The 23,062-nt window shown below is 42.2% G+C and overlaps 1 protein-coding gene and 1 pseudogene across 3 annotated transcripts in view; one reads left to right on the top strand and one right to left on the bottom strand.

The window, feature by feature from the left end:
• The window catches only part of EXOC6B (exocyst complex component 6B), a 624,130-nt gene that overhangs the window by 160,632 nt on the left and 440,436 nt on the right, over positions 1-23,062 (top strand). The gene's annotated exons all lie outside the window — the stretch shown is intronic.
• LOC138144972 (large ribosomal subunit protein eL21-like) lies at positions 3,693-9,039 on the bottom strand (annotated as a pseudogene).

Here is a 23,062-nt window from a genome sequence, read left to right as displayed (position 1 = left end):
TCCCCCCCCCCCTCTTTATATTACTTGTATCCCTGGCCAAATGTCCTCCTTCTTGTTTTCATTTTTGAAAGGCAGTCACATGATCAGGGTGAAGCACATTAGGGTTTTTCTTGAGAATTCAGTCAGTGATACCTTGCTCCAGCTCCCCTATGCATTTCCTTAGAAGGAAAAGCAGTTCGTGTAAGCCCCTGGGCAAATGGGAAGTCTGGTTGTGGTTCCAGTCCTGAGGACAGGAAAAGGCCACCAAGCTTGGAGGAGATTAGGAAAGACTTCGCAGTCTTGGTGCCTGATGCACCTTTGAAGGAAGAGAGCCGATGTACAAGATGCAAGTCGAGGAGGAAGTGCATTCAGACCTGTGGAATGGATAACCCAGCAGCCCCGAGATGGGAGATGGGGCAATCTGGGGGAGAATGAAAAGGAAAAAAGCACCCACGAAGAGGTGGGAGGGGAAGCAGGCAGAGAGGAAGGCCAGGCTGTAGAGGCTTTTTAAAAAGTAGATTTTATTTTTTTCAGCAAACAAAAATTGATGTTCTCCCATTTTCCATTGAAGAGCAAAATCTTTATTGTTGTCATTTGTCCTTCATGCTCGAAGAGGACCAAAATGACCTCAAGATGTTGGGGTCAAGGCGCCGTGTATGTGTCTGGCTGTGGCTGATCAGACCAGTACAAGTGACGTGCAAAGACCTTGATCCTGTACTTGCCGAGGCCATCACCTCTCTGGCAGGAGGTGCTCAGTCCTCCATGATGAAGGTCCTCATTGGGCCTTTACATTGAGAGCTGTTAGTGTGCTGATCAGCGTTCTTGAGCCTTCCAAAATAGTTTGTTTTTATTGTAGAAATTGTTCTCCTGGTTCTACTCACTTTGTGCCCTCTAAGTTCATACAGGTCTTCCTAGGTTCTCTGAAACCATCCCTTTCATCCTTTCTAAAGGTATAGTAATGTTTCATGGCAGTCACAGAGTGGAATTTGTTTAGCCCTTCCCCAGTTGATTGGCATCACTTTAGTTGCTGTACAAAATGATTTGCTTTGTGTCTTTGTCCATGTTGGTTTTGCACCCCTTTCTTTGGTCTCTTTTTGGGAATAGTGGTATTGTTGGGTCAAAGGGTATGTACAGTTTAGTAACTTCTGGGGTGTAGTTCCAAATTGCTTTCTAGAATGCTGGACTAGGGGTGGGGAACCTGCAGCCTCGAGGCCACAAGTGGCCCTCTAGGTCTTCAAGTTCGGCCCTTTGACTGAATTCAACCTTCACAGAAGAAGTCTTAGACCTTGAGGCCACAGATCTCCCCCCACCCCAGCCTGGACCAACCAACCAACCAATCAGCAAACATCTAATAAGTGCCTCCTGTGTGCCAGGCACTGTGCTAAATGCTGGGAATGTAAAAGAAGCCACGTCTCAAGGAGCTTGCAGTCAAAGAACCAGTTCACAGCTCCACCAACAATGCATCAGTGTGGTGACAGGGTCTTGGCGTGTTGGGAAGTAGGTGCCTTTCCCTTTTGTTCAGGTTTGTAGGGAAAAGAATCAGAGGCTAAGGATGGAGCCAAGAGCAACTTTCCAGAGCCTGCAGGCTAGATGAGGTGATGGAGGCTCAGGGACTCTTAATCTGGCATCTGTGGACTTGGATAGAAAGAAAAATTCACCTTTATTTTCACTAACCTGTAATTGAAATTCAGTATTTCTTCCAGTTATTACAAAAATTATTTTGAAAAGGGCTTCATCAAACTGTCCAACGGGCCCAGGGTACAAAAAAGCTTCAAAACTCCACCCTGTAGAACTGTAGCTCTGTAGGAGGTGAGTTATGGCGGCTCTGGGGGAGGAGGGCCTTGCCCCCTTGGGTCTTGTCTTTGCTCCAATGGCAGTGGGGTGGAGTAGGAAAGAGGGCTGGGCCTGGGAGTCAGGCAAGACCTGGTTCTGAATCCCGCTGCTGAGACCAGCTCTCATGGCTATGTCCTGTTAACCTCTCTGAGTGCAGCTCAGTTATCAGTTAAACCTGAATATGACTGTGTGTTAGTAATAATTCACAGCCATTTGTGCAGAGGACAAGCTATAGCAAGAATCTGCCTGCGATGGGGGTGTGCTTCGGGCTGAGCTAAGCCCGGGAAAATGCAGCTGTCGGTCATCACGCTTTAAGGTAGGATAGATTAAGAAATGGTGCCTACCCATTTGCTTCCTGGGTTACACCTGAGCTTTGAAAACCAACCAAACAAACAAATGCTTATCTGGGCTGTACTTGAGATGAGTTTGTTTGCTGTAACTGTTGTAAAAAAATTGTTTTTAACATTTTTATTAAAAGTTTTGAGTTCCAAATTCTTTCCCTCTCTTCCTCCCTTTCCTCCCCCTCTTTCCCCCCCTCTTTGGGACAGAAAAGCAATCAGATATAGTTTATACATGTGCAATTATGTAAAACATTTCCATATTAGTCATTTTGTACAAGAAGACTAGATAAAAGAAAAAAGAAACACGAAAGAAAGTGAAAAATCACCTGCTTCAGTCTGTATTCGGCCAATATCAGTCCTGTCCCCAGAGGCGGATAGTATGTGTCATCATTAGTCCCTTGGGATCGTCTTGGATCATTGTACTGCCAAGTCATTCACAGCTCTTTGTCAGACAGTGTTGCTGTTATGTGTACCGCGTTCTCCTGGTTCTGCTCACTTCACTCAGCATCAGTTCATGTGAGTCTTTCCAGGTTTTTCTGAAATCATCCTTCCTGTCATCTCTTACATCCAGTAAGACCTCATTACAATCACACACCACGTCTTGTTTAGGTGTTTCGCAGTTGAAGTTCCGGTTGTTAGCCACCACAGAACAAAGCTGCCGTAGATGTTTTGTACAAATAGGTCCTTTCCCCAGTTTTGGGCATCTCTGGGATACAGACCTGGTGTTGGCGTTGCTGGATCAAAGGGTGTGCACCGTTTTGCGGCCCTGAGGCATAGTTCCAAGTTGTTCTGCAGAGGGGCTGGGTCAGGCAGCTGTTTTCTTTTGAAGGGATGCACTGAAAGGAACCGGTGGGCATAAAATGTATTGTTGACGTCCATAAAGGACACCTGCTGCTGTTGCCTTTTCTCCTCTTGCTGTGTCTCAAGAATCTGTGTCTGGGATTGGTCAGGGGTCCTAGTGCTAATGCAGTGGTGTTTTTTGGTTTTACTTTTGTTTTTGGTGTTAATTCCTCATATTTTTGGAGCTCTGAAGCATGGAAAAACAAACTAATGAAATTAGTGCAACCTCCATTCTTCCTCCATAAATCAGAAACATTCCTCTGACTCGGTGCCCTTGTAAAGTAGTGGATAGACATCATTAGCTTGGATTTTCATGACCACTTGATTTTGGGACATGGGTGGTTCAGCTGGGAACCTTCCTTCTGTTTTCTTGGCCACTGCGGTGACTGAAACCATCCACTCATCCCCCAGATCACAGAGAACTCAGATGACTGGTGGATCTGCTGGTGCTGCTGAAACCTTGGTGCAAGCCTAGGATTAGAACCATTTCTTATCAATGATTATTTGGGGCTTTGGACCATTTATTAACCAGTCTTTTTATCCTTTTTGAGTTTAGTTAACCATATTTTTCCCCCAGAATTGCCACATATTTACATTCTATTTTGACGTTTCCATCCCTTAGGCCTCATTTCCCCAGTATCTTTGTGCCAAATGAAAGATACTCCTTTCTCAATAACTCCTGAAGTTATTGAGAACTACTTTTTCTTTTTGGCAATTGGGGTTAAGAAACTTGCCCAAGGTTACACGGCTAGTTTTTTTTGTGTGTTAAGTGTCTGAGGCCAGAAGTGGGGTCCTCCTGACGCCGGGGCTGGCGCTTTACTCACTGAGCCACCTGGCCGCCCCTTGAGAACTTTTTTTGATGGAGCATCCTGCCCACTCTAGATGCCCCCTGTAGTAGGGCATTCCTGATGTTCTCCCAAGGAAAGTCCGAGGAGTCATCTGGGAAGAGAATGACGAGCTTGAGCAAGGAATGGGAAAGGCCATTCTTTTCCAAACAAGGCCTTAAGAAACCACAAGTCAAATAAAAATAGGACGAAGAGGACGATGCACTGCCATGGCTGGAATGGAAGAGAATCTCACATGACCGTAGACAGTTCTCTCTCTCCCTCTTTTTTTTTCCCCCACAATCCAAGATTTTTTTTATTATTCTTTTTTTAGTCACTTATGCCATGAATTCATAGGGGATTGGTTCCAACAGCTCAGGTTCCTTACCATTGTTCTCACAAAGTGTGCTTCTCTGGGTGGAGCAGGTTGGCGTTTCAGTTGAACCCAAGTGCCTTTTTCTTTGGCTTCCTTCTTCTTCTGATCATTTTCCTTTACCCGCTTCAGGAAGCTATCTCTGCTCTTGGAATGCTTAATATGCTCAATACACACATTAATTCTTTTGGCTAGAATCTTGCCCTTAACCTGTTTGTTTACAACAATGCCTACAGCATGCTGAGCAACATTATAGACCCGTCCAGTCTTGCCATGGTAACATTTGTGGGGCATTCCTTGCTGAACTGTGCCCATACCCTTGATATCTACAATATCACCTTTCTTGTATATTCGCACATATGTAGCCAAAGGGACAACACCATGTTTTCGAAAGGGCTTAGAAAACATGTTTCGTGTCCCTCTCCTTTTTCCTTTTGTGTTCATCATTTTGGCAACTCATGTGAAGCAGGAGCGGCTTGAGCCCCGTGTACCTGGAATATGGCGGAGCTGGTGGAAAGGAAGCGACAGTTCTCTTGATAGATGTTTTAAATTATTATTAGATGATAATGAATAAGGGTTGTACTGTATCCCTTTTCTGTAAGGAAATTTCATAAATGTTAGAGCAGTTAGCCTTTCTTTGTTCCCTTCATCTGAGCTTCATAGCTCTGGCATTTTTTTTTTTACCCTTTCATGGGATTACCGTAATATCACCTTTTTGAGGCTGAGTAGAGGCTGTTACTGATCACATCCAGCTGCCTGGAATTTGACAGGACAGTTTTAAAAATAATAACAACTTTTTAGAGGATAGCTCCTGCCTAGGGAAAGCTGTAGTTTCTTTGGTCCTTGGTGTGGTTAATGGGCTGCTCATTGACGTTCTTTGCTTTTGGCATCATTGTCTCACTGGGAGAATCTGATCTTTTTGTCAAGTGAGGAGCCTCATACTGGGGATTCCCCTGAACCCACTGGGCATTGTCTGGAGCAGGAGAGGCCATCTCTGTACATGAAGCAAGTTGAGCTCCACACAAGAGAGGTACTAGATAAATGTGTTCCTGGTTTTCTCCCTCATTTTCAGGGAACTGCTACTATTTTTCCAACAGATCAAACTGTGACCTTGTTACATGGAAACTAGGAAGGAAGCTAACAGAAAACAGTGCCCTCATTTACCCATGCCCTTCCTGATCAGAGAATTGTAAGCAACCAAATCTTCAGCTATATCTTTTGTAGGAGCCTCCTTATTTATGAACACATCTTTTCTTAGTATCAAAAGTTTTGTTAAGTTTTAACTTTAGTAATGTCCCAAATTAATAAGCCTATATTTTCTCTCCTCCCCAATTAAACAACAAAAATGAAAAAGAAAACCCAGATAACAAATTTGCTGTCGGGTGAAGTACTCTTTCTTGGGCCATGTCCAGGAATATATGCCTTATTTTGCCTTTTAGGTCCATTCCCTGTCTGTTAAGTGGTTAGCATTCTGTTTCAGCTTTATTCAGTCTTTAGAACTTGTGGTTTGTCATGAAATTGATCAAAATTCTTCAAGTGTCTCAAAATTTCATTTTTTTTTAAACAATGTTGTCATTGTGTAAGTTGTTCTCTTGGTTCTGTTCACTTCACTCTGTATCAGTTCATAGAGATCTTCCCCATTTCTTCTGAAACTGTCCATTTGATTTCTTATGGTGTGATAATATTCCATTGCTTTCATATGCCACGATTTGTTTAGTTATTCCCCAAGAGATGGGCACTTTGCCACATCCCTTAGTTTCCAGTTTGATGCTGCTATAAAACTCTCCTGTAAATATTTTTGCATCTATGGATCTCTTTCTTCCTTTTTTTTTTCTCTTTGGGGTGTTGGCCTAGTTTCTGATATTGCTGGGTCAAAGGGTAAGCACCATTTTAGTGACTTTTCGCTCTTAATTTCAAATTGCTTCCTGGAATGGCTAGAACAATTCATAGCTCCAGCAATGGTGCGTTGCCCACTACAGTCTTTAATTGCATCTGCAGATGGGGTTTCAGAAAGTGGTGCTTCTTCAGAGAGGTAAGAGTAAGTGGACTGGAGAAGGACAAAGGAGCAGCACAGTCCGCCTCAGTGACATGTGGTCACTTTAGATGAGCCAACAAGGGCAGACCCTTGGCTCAGTTTTGAGTGCCTGACTCTTTGAAAGTTGAAGCTTTCAAGAGGTTAACATTAGGAATACCTTCAGGTCAGTGGCATGTGCAGAACAAATGTGAATCAAACACAAAACTCATTCCTTCAAGAATTTTATTTATTGATGTGGTAGCGAAATACTACACTGTTTACAATAGAGAGTTAAGTGGGACCTCGGGTGTGCTGGGAAGTTGACAGCTTGTGGTACTGAACTAAATTTCTGTCTTTTGTGGGATGAAAGAATAAAAGATGTGTTCTTGAAATGGTTATTTATAAATTATTTGAAAGCTTGTTTCCCTTCCAGCTCAGGAGCCACTGCCAGCACTGCGGTCACTGCAATAGTGAAATTTTGGATGTGAAAAAAACTCCCAGAAGTCTGTTTGCATTAGAGTAACAAGATAAAGAACCTCATGGAAGCTTTGGGGTGGGAGCGAGGGGTGGGGGAATCCGATAAAATGGAGCTGTGAACATCGTTCACTGCCTTTGCCACAGCAGGATCCATGGGTATTGAGCATGGTGGCAATGCAGAAGGGATCTGGGGGAAGGGAAAAGAGAGGGAGCAAGCAATTGTAAGTGCCTTCCATGTGCCAGGATATTTATAGTGGACAGAAACTGTCAGCCACTTGAATAAGAGGGAGGAGACTTTTAGGAGTAAGAGAGAAAGGGAGAGACAGACAGACAGATAGATAGATAGATAGATAGAGACAGGCTGCCATGGGGCTCAAAGCTTAACCTATGGCTTGCTTTATCTTGGGACAAGTAGATTTTCATTTTAGGTCATTCCATTAACGTTTAGGCATTCAGATTTCCTTCCTCATAGAGAGTACATCATTTCTTGGTTGGGTAGGTCCCCAGAGTGCCTAGTTCAGTGCTGTGCACTATTACTCTTAATAAACCTGCCATGCGGTACTGAATCTCCTTTCCCTTTCCCACGGCCTTTTGTGAATTGTCCTGGTTTGAAAGCTCCAAGTGGGTGTGTCAGGCCCATATTGCTGCTGGTAAGGGATCTGTGTTTTCCTCGTGATTCTTTGGTTGACTCTTTTTCTGAGAAATATTTTGGCACTTCTTTGGCCCACAGAAGGGAGCTCAGGGGACACATGGCTTAGTTTGATTCAAGGGCCAAACTCGATGTTGTCACTGTTGCTTCTGATGCCATGGACCACATGTATGTGTGCCTCTGCGTGTGTTTGTGTATCAAATAATTTTGGAATTTCCTAAAATATATATTCCAGAAGCCAGATGAGGACATTGAATGTATTCATAAAGCTCAGATGGCATGCCAGTTACATAGAAATATAACAGGACACTCTTGAGTGAAATATGTACTGATGGCTCCTCAGGTTTGCTTGTCTTGTTGTTGGAGGATTTGGACTCTCAGTGATTTCTTAGTCATAAGATTGGAATGGGTGCCCTTAGCACAACGGCCATGCACTGGGGTCTTTGAACATTGTTTTCAGAAAACATTGCAGTCTTGTTTTGTATTTTTGACTGGACCCAGGAGGTGGTGCTTTGCAGGGAATTAATTCTTCGAAGTCCAGGGCAGCTGTAGGAGGTCATTGTGGCCCCCATGACTCTCAGGACCAGGGGCTTTGCTTAACAATTCTGGCTCAACCCTTAGTTTGTATGGAATCATAGCCTCCTCATTTCACTTTGGGTGATGATCCTTTCGATCATACCTCTAAAACACAGTCATTTGGTTAGTTAGTGAATATCTGATTTTAGGTTCTGAATTTCTTGATTTTGGTCACAGAGAAGAGAGGCAGCTGCTCACCTCATACTTCTTAGTGGGGTCAGAACAAAGTCAAGCAAAGTGTTAGGAAGTGCTTTCTCTAGTTTTGTCTGAGTTGATCACCAGAGATTTCAAGAATGACGCCTGCCCACACTGGCTCACCCTGGCCTCACCAGGTTTTTAAGTGACTGGCAAAACCAGGGGATCCAGGAAGATATTTTTGGATGATGTGACTGTTAATTCCACAAAGAGCCTTTGCAGAAAGTTATTACAGAATTAGACTTCAAGTCATTAAGTTAGTCAGCAAGCATTTTTTAAATTAAAATTTTTTTCAATTATCAACCATTTATTTTTTCTCTCCCTTCTTATTCCTTCCTTTCTCATTTAAAAGAAAAAAACAAACCACTCTTTCACAAAAAAGCATAGCAAGCAAAACAAATCCTCCTATTGACCACATCCAAAAAATATGTCTCATTTTGCTTCTTACTCTGTTGCCTCTCTATTATGAAAGTGGGTAGCAGTCTTCATTAATGATCCTTTACAGAACATTCTGGGGAGGGAGCATAGGAGAGAAGGGGAAGGAACTGGTAGGAACCTTGGTTATATATCTAATGGGTTTTTATTGATATTTCCTGTTCCTTATGTGATCATAATTTTCCCAACTACCCCTTCCTTCCTTCTCTCCTCTCTTTTGAGAACTCTTTGTTCATATCTTTTGACCATCTGTTGGGGAATAGCTGTTAGTCATTCATATGTGTGTGTGTGGGGAGGTGGGGAGGTGTGGGTGTGTATATCTATGTCTTTAATACCAAACCCTCATTAGAGAAATAAGATGCAAAGATTTTTTCCCCCCATTCTACCACTTCCCTAGAAGTAATCCTATAGGTACCTTAATGTCTGCAAAGAAACTTTTTCAAAAGTTTCAGGTCCCCTCTTTTGTTGTAGGTATAGCATAATGTTCCTTCAGTTACTTTAATCTTTTTTTTAAGGTGGTCCTCTTCCCTTCACCCCTGATCCCTTTTTCTTGTTTGATATTCCACCTTCCTCTTCTAACCTTTAGCTAGTTCTTTTCTTTAGTTGTAAAGTTTCATTTTTTGGACCCCATTTCCAGAAAAGGTCTCTCTCTCTCTCTCTCTCCCCCTCCCTCCCCCTTTCTCTCTCACTCCCTCTTTCTCTCTCCATTATCCATCTTCTGTTTGCTCTAGACCCTCATTCTCTGATTGGTGTACCCTATAATCATCTGGTCTCTCTCTTTTCTCTGTATTCTTCATGTAGTCAAAGCTTCCAAGGTATCCATTCTAGGTAATTTCTGCCAGTGCCCTGTAGGAGCTGGATTCTCCTTTTTCATTGGGTCTCACTTCCAGAACAATGTTAATTGTTGTAGATGTCAGGATACTCCCACAGTAGAGCCCCTCTCCTACCACATCCTGATTATGCAGCCCACTGCCTATTTGTACTCTCTGTCGTTGACCTTTACACCCCCCCCCCCATGTTATCTGCAAATTTCCTCTGTCCATGTTCACACACTTATCCAGATGCCAGTTACCCTCCTCCCTATCCCATCCCTTTAGGACAAATAGACTTCTCCAGAAAAAGACCTTCTCCTCCTCCTCCCATAACCTCTTTTCAGTCTTTCCCCTTCCTTCTTCAGGGGAAGTCTTTCCTTTTCCTCTGTAGACTCTTCTCTTTCTGAGATCACAAAAGTCACCTCCTCATTGCTGTTCCTCCATTTGATTCCAGTACATCACTCCCTCATGTCAGTTTCCCTGTTCCCTTCTCCCCTTTCATGTACCTTTCCATGTTATAATGTAGTCCACAAAAGAAGTATCTACCAGTAGGTGGGATGTCACCACATTCTGTCCACAATTCCCCTAGTTCACCTCTTCACTGTTAACCTCCATCAGATTTCCACCTCTACCCCTGTGCTTTATAAATGTTTATTGACTGATTGAGTTATTCCACTCAGTTTTGGAACTCTGTGCCCTTGGGCTGAACTGTCCATATTGGTGAGTGAGTGCTTACTCATCCAACCAGCCTCAGACTTGCTTCACTTACTATGATGCAACTATTCCGAATTCCCTAGGAAATTAGTACGGTCCCTTGCTCTTTGTCTCCACTTTCCTCCCTTTCTGCCTCATTCTAGAGGGATAGAAATCCAACCCTTGTTACTGTTGTTTTTGGAAAGGTCCTGACAGTCCTTTGCCCTAAGGTTTCACTCTCAATTTCCTGTGACTTTACAAAGGAAAATTCCCTTCCTTGGTCCCCACCCCGCTTTAACTCCCCTTTTTATTTTGATTCCTCTATTTGAATTAAACTCCTTAAGGGAAGGACTGTTTTACTTTTGAATTTGTATCACCAGTATAAGCTCTGGCAAATTGTAGGTATTTTTGGTCCATTCCTTGGTTTATTCATGGTGGGCATAAGTGGGGTGTAGAATACAAAGTGAGGGCAATAAATAAACATCATGCAAGATAATAAGAAATAGAGAATTCATTTCTTAAGCACTCACTATGTTCAATACTATGTGACAGGTCTTGTGTTAAATGCTGAAATACATATACAAGTGGGCTTAGACAATGCCCTCAAATATTCAGATCTTTCTATGATTATTACCCATTTGAGAGTTCCCTCCAACAACTCGAATCACAACTCATCCCTGCCCGTCATCCTGTGTCCTTCTTGTTCATGGCCTTGTAGAAGTTTTCTCTTGAGGTCCAGTCAACATATTGAAGCCTCCATTGTTTTCTCTGGATTTTACACAGGGATATTTATTTCAGAGACATTGCAAAAACAAACATGTAAACATTTTACTCCAAACCTTGGGTGCATAATCCCTTCTATACCTCCTTTGTGGGGTTGGGATATGTTAGAATCTTAGCTCTGTTCCTATATAGCTCTGGTCCCATAAAGTTCACAGCCAAAGGAGACCTTCCATTGGACTGGGGTCCCAAAGGTTAGTCCCAAAGATTGCTTCTTGTTCCTTGGGGTGTTGATGTTGGAGGCTGACTGCAATACTTGACCTGGATTCTGACTGTAACTTGTACTCCTGACCTAGATTGGAAACTCTACTCCCTGTACCTAGAATGGAAAAGAATTAATGAAAAGGTCAAAGAAACCACCATTTCTTGGGGGGGGGCCATATGCCCTCAGTGGGGAGGGAAAAGGAGTTGAAGTCTTTTCCTTACGAGCCTTGTCTCTTTATTAGATAGAATGTAGAGGTCACTTCATTCTTTGACACTGCTGCTGAAGCTGTCTCAAACCCTTTTGTGGCTACATAGTCAGGCAACCATGTGACTGGCCAACCAGAACCAGTTAGAGAATGTCAGTGCATGCTCCATTCTCTCCAAGGCACTTCATGACTTTTCTAGAAGCAGCTCTCTCCTATCCTCCATGGACTAAGACTGTCTCAGGTGGTCTGGATGTACTTGACCCCCATGAGAATAGGGATTTTTCTTCTTGATCTCCCCTCACTCGGCATCAGTTTATACAAGTCTTCTCAGGTTTCTCTGAAACCAACCCTTTCATTATTTCTTGTGGTGTCAAACTATTCTCGTATATCTGTATACAAGCATTTGTTCAGTCATTCCATAGTTGATGAGTGCCTTCTTGGTTTCTGGTTCTTTGCCATAACAAAAAGAGATGCTGTAAATTCCTTTGTAAGTGTTGATCTCTGATTGCTTTGTGGTATGGACCTAGTGGTATAATTGGGTATACACAGGTTGGGTCCTGTTTCTCAATAGCTTTCTAGAATACTTGGGCCAATTTACAGCACCACTAACAGCATATTGGTGTGCTTGTTTTGGTACATCAGCCCTTGTAGGATTTTTCTTTGTTGTTGTAGTGTTGGAGTTTGACTAAGGTATTTCTAGACGTGGTGAATCTTAGGTTTTTCCTTGTGGTCATCCTGTAGGTTAGTTCTACCTTTTTTTTTTTTGGCCAATTTTCTAACATATAGTGTCCAAATTCTTTTGTTTCTCTTAAATTATCTAAGATTGCTATTTTGTAATCTGATTTTTGGGGTCTGTCACTTGGGTCTGCATATTTTCCAGTTATCTAATTGGCTGATCTTCAATCTCCTGTTTCTAAATGCTTTGCATTGTATGTAGTTCTGTTTTCCTTAGCAATTAAGTCTGTTGTTTGTTATGTCTATGGGGTTTTCTGGGTATTTTTTTTAATCTTAGTTTTTGTATTGTTAATTTCCTTCATTATATCTCTTGATCTTTTTTCCATATCTTTGAATTCTCATTTAATTTCATCATCTAACGTCCTACTTTCTTCAGGATCCTTTAAAATTTGGCCTTGTGTTTATCTTGGCATTGCCAATTCTGGCTTAATTTCTTTAACCACCTGAGACATCTCATTCTTTGTGTCTGCCACAACACCTAGCCCTATTTTGTACACACTAGGTACTTGCTAAATCTTCACGGGTTGTTTAGCCAATTACCCTTGGTATGTCCAGGACAATTAACATATTTCCTGGATTAATGATAAAATCATATCTGTCCTCAGGAATCACTTTTGGTGAAGGACTTGTTCTGTGAACTGACCTTTGTAAAGATTGTCTGGAAGAGGACCACCCATGGTAAGGGGAGAAGAGTGTAGTTAATGAGATTATGGGTACCTTTTCCTCCTCTTCTCTGGAGTTCCTTTTAACTCTTGGACTTTATTTCCTCATGACTTTCCTGTCTTCATCCTCCAAGAAAATGTTACTTAGCTACCTTATGGCCAGTCAGTTCCCAGAAAGACCCTTCTTTTTGCTTCTTTAACCTATCAAGTCCTGTCTTCTCCTCATCTTGCTAGTGGAGGTTTGTGGCTGGTGTGTTTATTGGAAGCCTGGGGTGTGGGTGATAACAGCTGTTGGGGATTATGTTTGAGGTACTTTGCTTTTAAAAACAGCTTTGGCAAACTGTTGTGTGGTCAAAAAGGGGGGAAAAACCCGAATCCAAGTGCTTAGCATCTAAACATTTCTTGTATTCTAAAAGGATAAAAAAAGAGCTTTTTTGTTTAATTTCCTTCTCTGGAAAAGCCAAAAATAACAGTGCAAAACCAGACATAGACTTCACATGTCAGTACGGAAGGTCCCCCCTCAACCCTTTCCCCCTCCCATCCTGCCCCAGCCCAGGAAAAAAGTGATTGTAGACAATTTCCTTTGGGTTTCTGCTGGTTAACCTAGCTAATCATAAAGAAGAGAAAAATTAGGAAACTAACCTCAGGAGTTGATATACACACGTGTTAGAACTTTGGGGAATATGGGGAACCCTTTTGCAATGCTGCTTAAGACTAGTAGGCAGAATGAATAACATAGCTGGGAGGAAAGGGAGGAAACCTGAGAGGGTTTTTGTGTGGGGGTCTGTCATTAAAGAGCTTAAAGGGGGAGGGGGTTTCCTTCCCAGGGCCACAGTTTGGCCCTGGCTTTTCACTCCCACTCCTTCTCGGTTGATGTTAGTGGCACGTGTGTATGGGAAGATCTGGTTAGGCTAGAGGGTGCCGAGTTCAGACATGTGGCATCTCTGGACCTTTGTAAGGATGCCAGCAATCCAAGCCATGCTATCTCACTAACTGTGCGATTGGGACATCTTCTCATTGCCCCAGAGTGGGGAACACGCCTAAGAAGAGGACTTCATTCCTTCTTGCCAGTCGGATCTCGGCTTCATGAGCCTTAATCACAGGTGACAGGCATTATTATTTCCAGCTTTTAGGTGGGCAGGAGAGAAATGGGAACCAGATCAATTGCCTTGGTGGCAGGAGGACACAATTTACATTGTCAGCAGAGGGAGAAAATCTTGATCATCAGGTTGTTGTCAGTGATTTGGAATTTCCAAATGGTCTGTGAGAGGGAAGCAGCACCAATGCTCTTTCCCACCGCCTCAGCTGGAGTCCTAGAGACGCTGATCATTCATTTGATACTCAGCCACACTGTGATTGGAGGGAGGCAGTGAGGTATAATGGAAAGATCACTGCATTTGGAATCTGAGGACCTTGGTGCAAATCCTGCCTGTGTGACCAGGTCCCTCAGCCTCAGTGTCCTTCCTCAGTTATAAAACCAAAGTTGGTCTGAATGACCTCTGAGTCCCGTCCTACTTTAAACCTATGATCCTAAATAATATAGGAACAATAAAAAGTGTTTTATGTAAAGTACCTAACAAATTATGGACTTGCTTGCTTACTGACTTTTTCCTTTATTGAATTGTTTATAGTGATCATCTCCAAATTTTTTTAATTGTACATCCCCAACAAAGAACTTTTTAAATTATACATTCCAGTATATTTGTATAGTATTTACTCATTGATAAGTTGTATAATGTACTATCTGTTAATATTTACAGATATTATCAATCTTACACAAAATAGAAATTTAAAAAAATGAGAAAGATGAAAAATATTTTGAAAAATGCTTTATTAGTATTTGAAAACCCTTTTTCACTTTCATTAAAATATTAATCTTGATTTTTTTTTAGTAAGAGCAATGGGATTGAATATGCTTCTTTACTTGTGATGTATTTTAAAGGTCTCTTTCGAAGTTCATTCTTTGAACTTTTATTTTTATGCCTGTCATTGTTGAAAAAGTTATCCCCCAAAACCACACTGCTCTAGATGGAAGAAATGCATTGTTAGTTATGCTAACTAATTTGTGATGCTCATTTTCCCATCCTATCTAACCAGTTATGTAAGGGTTTCGTCAACATGCAGCTAATACATTTATGTCTTCTTTGTTATCAGTTGTTCTTGTAAACTAATCAAACTGTATATTTTTATTTTTTTGACAAATAGATTCAAAACCTACTTAAACTTTCTGTTTAGAAAATTTTAAAACAAATTAGGAAATTCCATCTCTGTTTTTGAAAAGTGTACAGATACTAAAGTTTTCAGTAACCCAGAGAGAAGAGAAATAAGCACCTGGAAGGAGAGGATGGTCAATATCAAGGGTCACCAAGAAGTCAGGAAGGAGCAGTGTTGAGAAAAGGCCACTGGAGAGGGGGCAGTTTGAGCTGAGTTAAAGGATAATGAAGAGGCTAAGAACTTGCGAAGCTGAAAGAAGGGGGTGCTCTGGAAAGGAAGGAGGTACTCAGAGAAGTTCAGAAGAATGTTTGATTAGGGGATACAGTCAGGGCAGGAGGAGGTAATGAGCTCTGGATTGCAAATTGCAGCCCATTCGTGTTTTTGGCTCTGGAATTCTCATTCTCTCACCTAAAAAGTAAAGGTGGGTGGTTTTTTTTTTTTTTTTTTGCGGGAGGTCCTACCCCTTGACTGTTGCCCTGGACAGCATATGTCACTTGTAACAGATTCTGGGGCTCGGCATTCAGGGACATTGTGGAGAGTGTTGGCAGATTTTACTTGGGCAGCTCGTAATATGTTGTCGTGTGTCTGGGCCCTGGATAGGTTATAACTGCTGCAAGGGTCTGCTTGCTGCATAAGCCTCCTCTTGGAGGCCAGTGATGAGAAGGAAAGATGTGCCATTGTGTTCTGCTTTAATAAGGGAAGGAAATAGACATAAGTCTATTGTGGGTAGGGGACGACATACCTCTGCTTATTTTCCCTTGAGTTGAAGGGATATGTCATAATGCGCATCACACTTTGAAGATCATTGGTTTAGGACCATCTGATTTACTAGGAGCTCCTGAGTACTTTAGAGGCCTTAGAGAATGTAAGACTTCACGCCTCTCAAGAGGGCCAACTTGAGCAAGGATGGATAGAATGAAATAAACCATGTTCATGTGGGTTGAAACCTACCCATGGGTTTACCTTCAAAACACACCAGGAGTCCTAGCCAAGCAAACTAAGTGCTTTGGAAGGAAAAGGTAAAAACAAAATACACTGTGATAGGGATAAATGATGAATAATAAAACATAGAACACTAAAGCATCTGGGGTCATTGTAACCAACAAACAACAAACAAAGGTCTGACATGTATTGTCATGTGCAAAGAGTCTGTAGGATCCCCTAAATATGGCACCATTGCATGTGTATTGGTCAGGCTGAATACTCTAGTTTTCTCTTTTGCCATACGATTCATGGGGAACTTGGAGAAGGTTCAGAGGAGAGAATCACTGTGATGATTAAAGGGTTGGAAAGTAGAACCCATGAAGAAGGTTAAAGGGATTGGAAGGATTTTGACTAAAGAAGTGAAGGCTTAAAGGGTAAGCTAATAGCCATTTCAAGTGTTACAACACGTATGGTGAGCAGCTGTATCCCGCTGCTCCCTGAAGAAGAGGCTGGATCTAAGTGAGACCAGAGGACGAACTTCCAGCTGATGGCTGTAGGGCAAGCTTGCACTAGATTGGCTTAGAGGGGTGGATTCCCATTTAGGCAGATGTTAAAAATGGAGAGAGAGGGGGCAGCCAGGTAGCACAGTGAGTAAGAGCACTGGCCCCAGAGTCGGGATGACCTGGGATCGAATCCAGGCTCAGATACTCAGCACCACACCCAGAAATAACTGGCCATGTAACCTTCAGCAAGTTACTTAACCCCAATTGCTTTAAAAAAAAAAATAATGGAGAGAGAGTCTGAGCTGCCAGGGACTCTTCAGCAACTCCACCCAGCTGGGTGACCTTGATGATGCCTGAGGTTATCTTAGCTCCATGAATAGGGGGTAGGAATTGGATGGGGACTGCACCTGTGATTTCATTGGTATAGGGAATTCCCTGGATGAGGAAGCAGCTCTTCAATGGAGGTTGGCACTGTCTCTCTAACTTAGTCTTTTAGAGCTGCTCAGAGCACTGAGAGGCAAGTGACTTGGCCAGGGCCACAGAATTAGTACATGTTTGAGGTTGGGGCTTGAACCAGATCTTCTTGGTTCTAAGGCAGGCTTTCTCTCCACTATGCCATGTTTCCTCAGGATTGCAAGTGAATATTGTTTATAGTTTAAATCCTTTAAAGACAAATGTTACAGAGGGGAAAAAAACAAAAACAACTTGGGTAGAGGTTTGTTAAAGGAGTGGGGAAATGGATTTCTGATCTTGGTTCTCTCCATCCTTGAAGTGCTGAATTGAGCATTGAAAAGTCATCTCTTTTCTGCTTAAAAAAGAACTGTTTAAAATAAAATACGCTTGGTGTGATGATAGATAAGTCCCTTGATCTGTCTCTAAGCAACAGGTCAACATTTTTCAGGTTATTTAATTAAAATTATTTAAATCATAAATGATTTCTTGAGAAAACAATGATGTCACAATCCAGAATGTTAATAATCAATACGGAAAGAGTCATTTTGCAGTAACCTGAGCCCAGCAATGTTGACTTGAGTGAGCAGTGTATATGCTATATAATCAGCTGAGTGTAAGGTTTCACTTTCTGGGCATCTGGGGGGGGGTTACATATTTAATTAATACTGAAGAAATTAACTAGACAAGTAAATCAAACTCAATTAGAACAATAACAGTTTTTCACATACTGTATGGTTGCCAGATGGTCATGAAGTCTATTTTTCATGAGGCTGGCTTTCTCACTACTGTCTGTATTAAGCATAATCATTTCCTTTGGTTTATTTTCCCGGGGGGGGGGTGATGTGAATTTTATTATTTTGAAAATCAGAACCAAGCAATCAGCAAACCTTTATTAAGCACTGGAGATACAAAGAGACGCAAAGATAGAATTTTCTCTTCTCAGCAGTTTGTGGTGTGAACTGGAGGAGGGGGAGATGTTGGGCAGAAGCGCACGTTCATTGATTCTGTCTCAGGCCCAGGGATTTCTGTTGCCAGGAGAGAGAGTCCTTGTAGGTCATCTGTTCTGTTTCCTCGTCAGAGGTAACAGCACCTTGGAAGTGGTTCTCTGACCATGGTGGGTTGAATGATATTCTGTCCTCAAATAAGATAGACAACTGCAGCTCCTTATGGCCTTTATAAGCATTGCCCCATAGGTTGTTGTTGAATATTCATTCAAGTATTGCCGTAAGAACGTTGGTCTGTTTCACAGCTGATCTTGCAGACTGTCAGGCTCACCCCGCCTAGGCCAGCGTTTGTTTTTGGCTAGCTCCTGTGTAGGTCCTGGCTTATTTTCCTGGGACACTTCACTGAAACTTACGGGAGCCAACAGTAGGATTGACATTGGACCATACTTGAATGATCATTGGGTTTAGTGGACAAGATGAAAGGAGAATAGCTCTGATCATTATTCTAAGGTAATCTCTTCTAGGCTCCCAGAGCTGTGCTCATATCTCCAGATATACTTGTTTTAGTGACTGCCTTGTATCCTTGCTTGCTAATTCCACCCAAAAGGCATTTTATCCAGTGCCTGCAGTGAGTAAAGAACTGTACCAGGTACTAGGAATATAAAGAGAAGGTGAAAAAAGGCTCTCTCCTCAAGGGGCTTGCCCTCTTTTGGGGTTTGAAGGGGAGGAATACCACACGGACACAGATTTCTATGCACACCACATGAAAGAGCACTAACTACCAGGGAGATGAGGAGAGACTTTGTCTAGGAGGTGGCCCTGGAACTGAGCTGTGAATAAAGTGAGGGATTCTGAAGGCCAAGGTGAGGAGACAGTACATTCCAGGTATGGAAGACACAGCCTGGGCAAAGACATGGTGATGGTGTGGACAGAGAGATGACTGAGCCTTGTATACGTTTCTGAACAATGTAAGAATTGGTTTTGCTTCATGAAGTGTATGTGTTACAAGAGCTTTGTTTTAATTTATGAGGGGGTGGTGGGAGGAAGAGAAATTTAGTTGACAAAAACTAAAAGAGAGGGGCAGCTAGGTGGCTCAGTGAATAGAGCACCAGCCCTGGAGTCAGGATGACCTGAGTTCAAGTTCGGCCTCAGACACTTAACACTTACTAGCTGTGTAACCTTGGTAAGTCACTTAACCCCAGTTTCCCCTCCATAAAGCCAAAAAAAAAACCCCAAAAAGTAAAAGAGAAACAGCATTAAAAATGAAGATCTGGAGGTGGGAGTTGGAATGCCGAGTTGAAGAACCCCAAATTCTGTTCCAGGGAGTATACTTTAGGAAGGGCTTAATAAGCTTTTCCATCCAAAAGGAAATTCCATGCAAAATTTTCCATCAGTCATTTGACTCCATGCTCCATGAAATAAAGTGTCTCTTCCTACTAGAATAAACCGATTGCCTGAAATCTCAGGTTTGATTATTCCAGTTTGGCAACCCACTTTCAGTTGCCGGTCCCTCTCTGGTTAGAGGGCTGCACACTGAATTCCTCCTCAGACCTTCCTGTATGGAGGGCTCAGAGCCTTCCTGGTAATTCCATAGTCTATCAGCTGCTCTGCTTCTTCTCCAGCATGCTGCTAGAGCCCCCCTGGGTCCCCCTTCTCCCTTTTCTATCTTCCTTCTATGTTTAGTCCTCCCCAGATAGATTGTTAGCTCTTCGAAGGCAGGGGTTGTCTCTTTTACTTAAGTGTATCCTCAACACTTTAGTAGGCCTTTAATAAATGTTAATTGAATTGAATAGAATGGACATTTGAGAGCATCTGGAATGTTGAAAGCACCTTGTATTTTTACCCTCTGAGGACTGGAGTTAACGAAGAGAAGAGAAGAGAAGGAGAAGAGAAGAGAGGGAGAAGAGAAGAGAAGAGTCAAGTCAGGAGGGATCTTTTAGGTGTCTTCAAGTATTTGATAAGCTGTCCTGCAGAGGAGACTTGGATTTGTCTGTGTTGTCCCTGAGGGCAGAACTAGAAGCAATGATGGAGGTTGCAAAGGGGCCACTTGAGTTAGGGCTATCCAATGGGAGTGCACTGACACCAGGTCAGGAGTCCCCTCATGAGCTGGCGAATGGCTAGTAGAGAGATTCTTTTTTAGGTGTTGGTCCATTGAGTTTTCCCTTCCAGTTGTGAAAATCCGTGATTCAGAAGGCACCAGTTTGTCTGGGCCACACAGCATGAGAAGGAGGTGCATGTCTAATCTGCCAAAAAAGTAGCTGGAATCAGTTTGGGAAGGGCTTTCCATGCCAGGCTAAGAAATCTTAACTGCCCTTACTTTAGTAGGAAACCTTTTTGGTAGATTGTGGCATCCAGATGATCTTTCCTCCTTGCCTCCTGAATTTCAGCTTTGGAATGATCAGTATTTTTACTGATTTTCAGGGGACTCCATTCAATCAATCAATTAGTCAACAAGGATTTTTGAAGGGGCTTCAGCTCTACATGATGACTTCCCTGGCTTTCTTTAAGTCCCAGCTAAAATCCTGTGTTTTACAGGAGGCCTTTTTCAACACCTGTTAATTCTAGTGTCTTATCTCTGTTAATTACTTCCTATTTATTCCTGTATATAGCTTACTCATCTATTTGTTTATGTGTTGTCTCCCCCATCATACTGAAGACAGGGGCTGTCTTTTTGCTTCTTTTTTTCCCCAGTGCTTATCACAGTCCCTATCACATAGTAGGTGCTTAATAAATATTGATTGATTGTCTAGATTAGTCTCAAGGTGAGAGGGGGAGAGAGAGAGAGGCAAGGGGAGAAGAAGGAGAGAGAATACCTTGGAGATGCCACACCCTGAAAGTAAATGACCAAATTGCTCATAAAAGCTGTATGCCAGCTGTTAAACTCTGAAAAAATAAAACAAAACCAAAGAAATAACAGCGACTATAGGCAAAAAGTCTTCTTTGTTTTGTTGGAGTAGGGAAACTAGACATGTGTGCTAGGGTCCTCTAGGAGAAGGCCCAAAGCAGCAAGGCTAAACTTTGATACATTTACCTGAGCCTAGACAGAGGAAAAAGTGGTCAGCTATAGCCATGACATCATCACTGTAACATGGTGGTTCCTGCAGGTGCTTGTCTGGGCTCAGGGACCACCTGGGACTGGTGTTAAATGCTTCTGTGATTTTGCCGCAGCAGAGTTCATCCAGAGGGTGAGCACAAAGGATTGTTGGTATGTTAAGCTCAGGGCACAGCTTGCTTGCTTGAAAAACAGTGTGTCTTTTAATAATGAAAAGAGAGGGGTGGTTGTAATGCCAAGCAAAGGCAACTTCCCAAGGTTCAAAATACCAGCATAGGTGCTCTCCATTTTATTCAGTGAAAAATTAAGAACAGAGAAAATAAAAATATAGCATCATTCAAAATACAGCATTCACCAGGTATAATTCAATAACCTACAAGTACTACTCCACCCCTGAACATTATAATTCATTTAGTCAATCCCAAAGACCCTCTTCTAAGTACTACTCCACCTCTAGGCTGTACATTCATTTAGTCAACCACAAAACCCCTCTTCTTAAATGGAGATTAGTTTCCCATCATAAGTAAAGTACATTCATTTGGTCAATCACAGAGCACAAAAAAATCAAAAGTTCCCCACCCCTGGATCACAACTGAATCTACCCCAGAGTTACAACAAGCTTAAGCACAGCATTTAATACCCAAAGAGAGGTCTTTTCATCTTGACCCGAGGTAAGTTCTCAGCAATCTTTGTTCCTGGGGAGACAAAACTTAGCAAGGCCACAACATACATTGCCAGTGTCTTCATTAATTCATTCTCTGTCTGCAGAACAGTCCTAGGATCCCTGAAAACATTAGCAAAACCCTCTTCCAGGATTTCTGTAAACATACAACAAGAAAATCCTTCTTCAGGGCTTCTGAACCAACAGCAAGGTTCCAGAACCTCTGCAACAACAGCACTGTCCTTCACCAGTGGACAGAATTCACTCTCTGTCTGCAGAACAGTCTCAGGAGCTCTGAACCAACAGCAAGGTTTCAGGACTTCTGCAACAACAGGACTGTCTTTAACCAGTGAACAAATCTGGCAAAACAACATCAAAATAGACAGACAAAGTACCAGCATAACAGCCATGTCTCCTCAGTCCTTGGCAGCTCTGGGTGGTAGCTCTCAAAAGTCCTGGGCAATTCAAAGTGGCCCTCAGAAATCCTCTCCATCTCTCTGCCTCCATGATGCTGCTTCCAAAAAGTTCTTCTGCCTCTCTCTTTTCTTGTGTCTCTCTAAATTTACGTCAGCAGCTCCTCCCAGTTCAGCCTTCTCTTTTCACGTCAACAAGTCCATCCCACAAGTGGGATTCACAAGCTCTGGGTTTTAACACAATCAGTCAAAAAACCAAGCCAATATAGGGGGCTTTAAATTTCATTACTATTACAGCAGTCTTGGCATGAGGATCCTGACAAAAATATTGCGGATTATCGGTTATAGACCACTGCAGTAAAGCATATATTGCAAAAAAAAAAAAAAAAAGAGCGAGACAGATTTTTTGGTTTCTCAGTACATATAAAAGTTATGTTTTCACTTAGTTGTTCTTCAGTCATTTTCAGTCATGTCTGACTCTTCATGACCCCATTTGGGGTTCTCTTGGCAGAGATACTAGACTGCTTTGCTATTCCTTCTCCAGGTCATTTTACAGGTGAGAAAGCTAAGGCAAACAGGTTAGGTGACTTTCCCAGGGTCACACTAGTAAGTGTCTGAGACCAGACTTGAACTCATGAAGAGGAGTATCCCATACTCCAGGCCCAGTACTAGATCTAGCCACTTTGCTGCAAGTTTACACTGTACTGTAGTCTTTTAAGCATGCAATAGAATCATGTCTAAAACATACCTTAATTTAAAAATACTTTTATTGTTAAAAAAAAAAGCTAGCCATCACCTGAACCTTCAGTGAGTTGTGCCTTTTTGCTGGTGGAGGGTCTTGCCTTGATGTTGGTGGCTGCTGACTGCTCGAGGTGGTGACTGCTGAAGGTTCAGGTGACTGTGGCAATTTCTTAAAATAAGACAACAGTGGATGCTGAGTACACAGTAAGTGCTTAATATATACTTGTTGACTGATTCCCTCCCAAGAATTCAACATTTTAAAGAAAAAAGAAAATTCTAAATATTGAAAGATTACAACCGAAAGTTTCCTCATAAATAAAGTTAGAGAAAGCCAAGAATAGTAGAAATTGTGATGAAAAAGGTTTGTTGGAAATGAACAGAAACATAGTTTGACCCAATAGCATTCTGAAGTATTTACTTAAGGGCTGCCACTGCAAGACCCAAATGTTTCTGGATTCTTTGATTTTGTTTTTCCACGACCAGAAATGCCACTCTCCATTTTATTCTGACTCTTCTTTGAGGTTTATTC

Source organism: Petaurus breviceps, unplaced genomic scaffold, assembly GCF_028583685.1.
Source record: "Petaurus breviceps papuanus isolate PSGF00001 unplaced genomic scaffold, PetGlider_PUasm1.0 139, whole genome shotgun sequence".
Taxonomy (NCBI): domain Eukaryota; kingdom Metazoa; phylum Chordata; class Mammalia; order Diprotodontia; family Petauridae; genus Petaurus; species Petaurus breviceps.
Note: the sequence above shows the minus strand (reverse complement) of the source record. Positions and strands in the feature narration are given on the sequence as shown.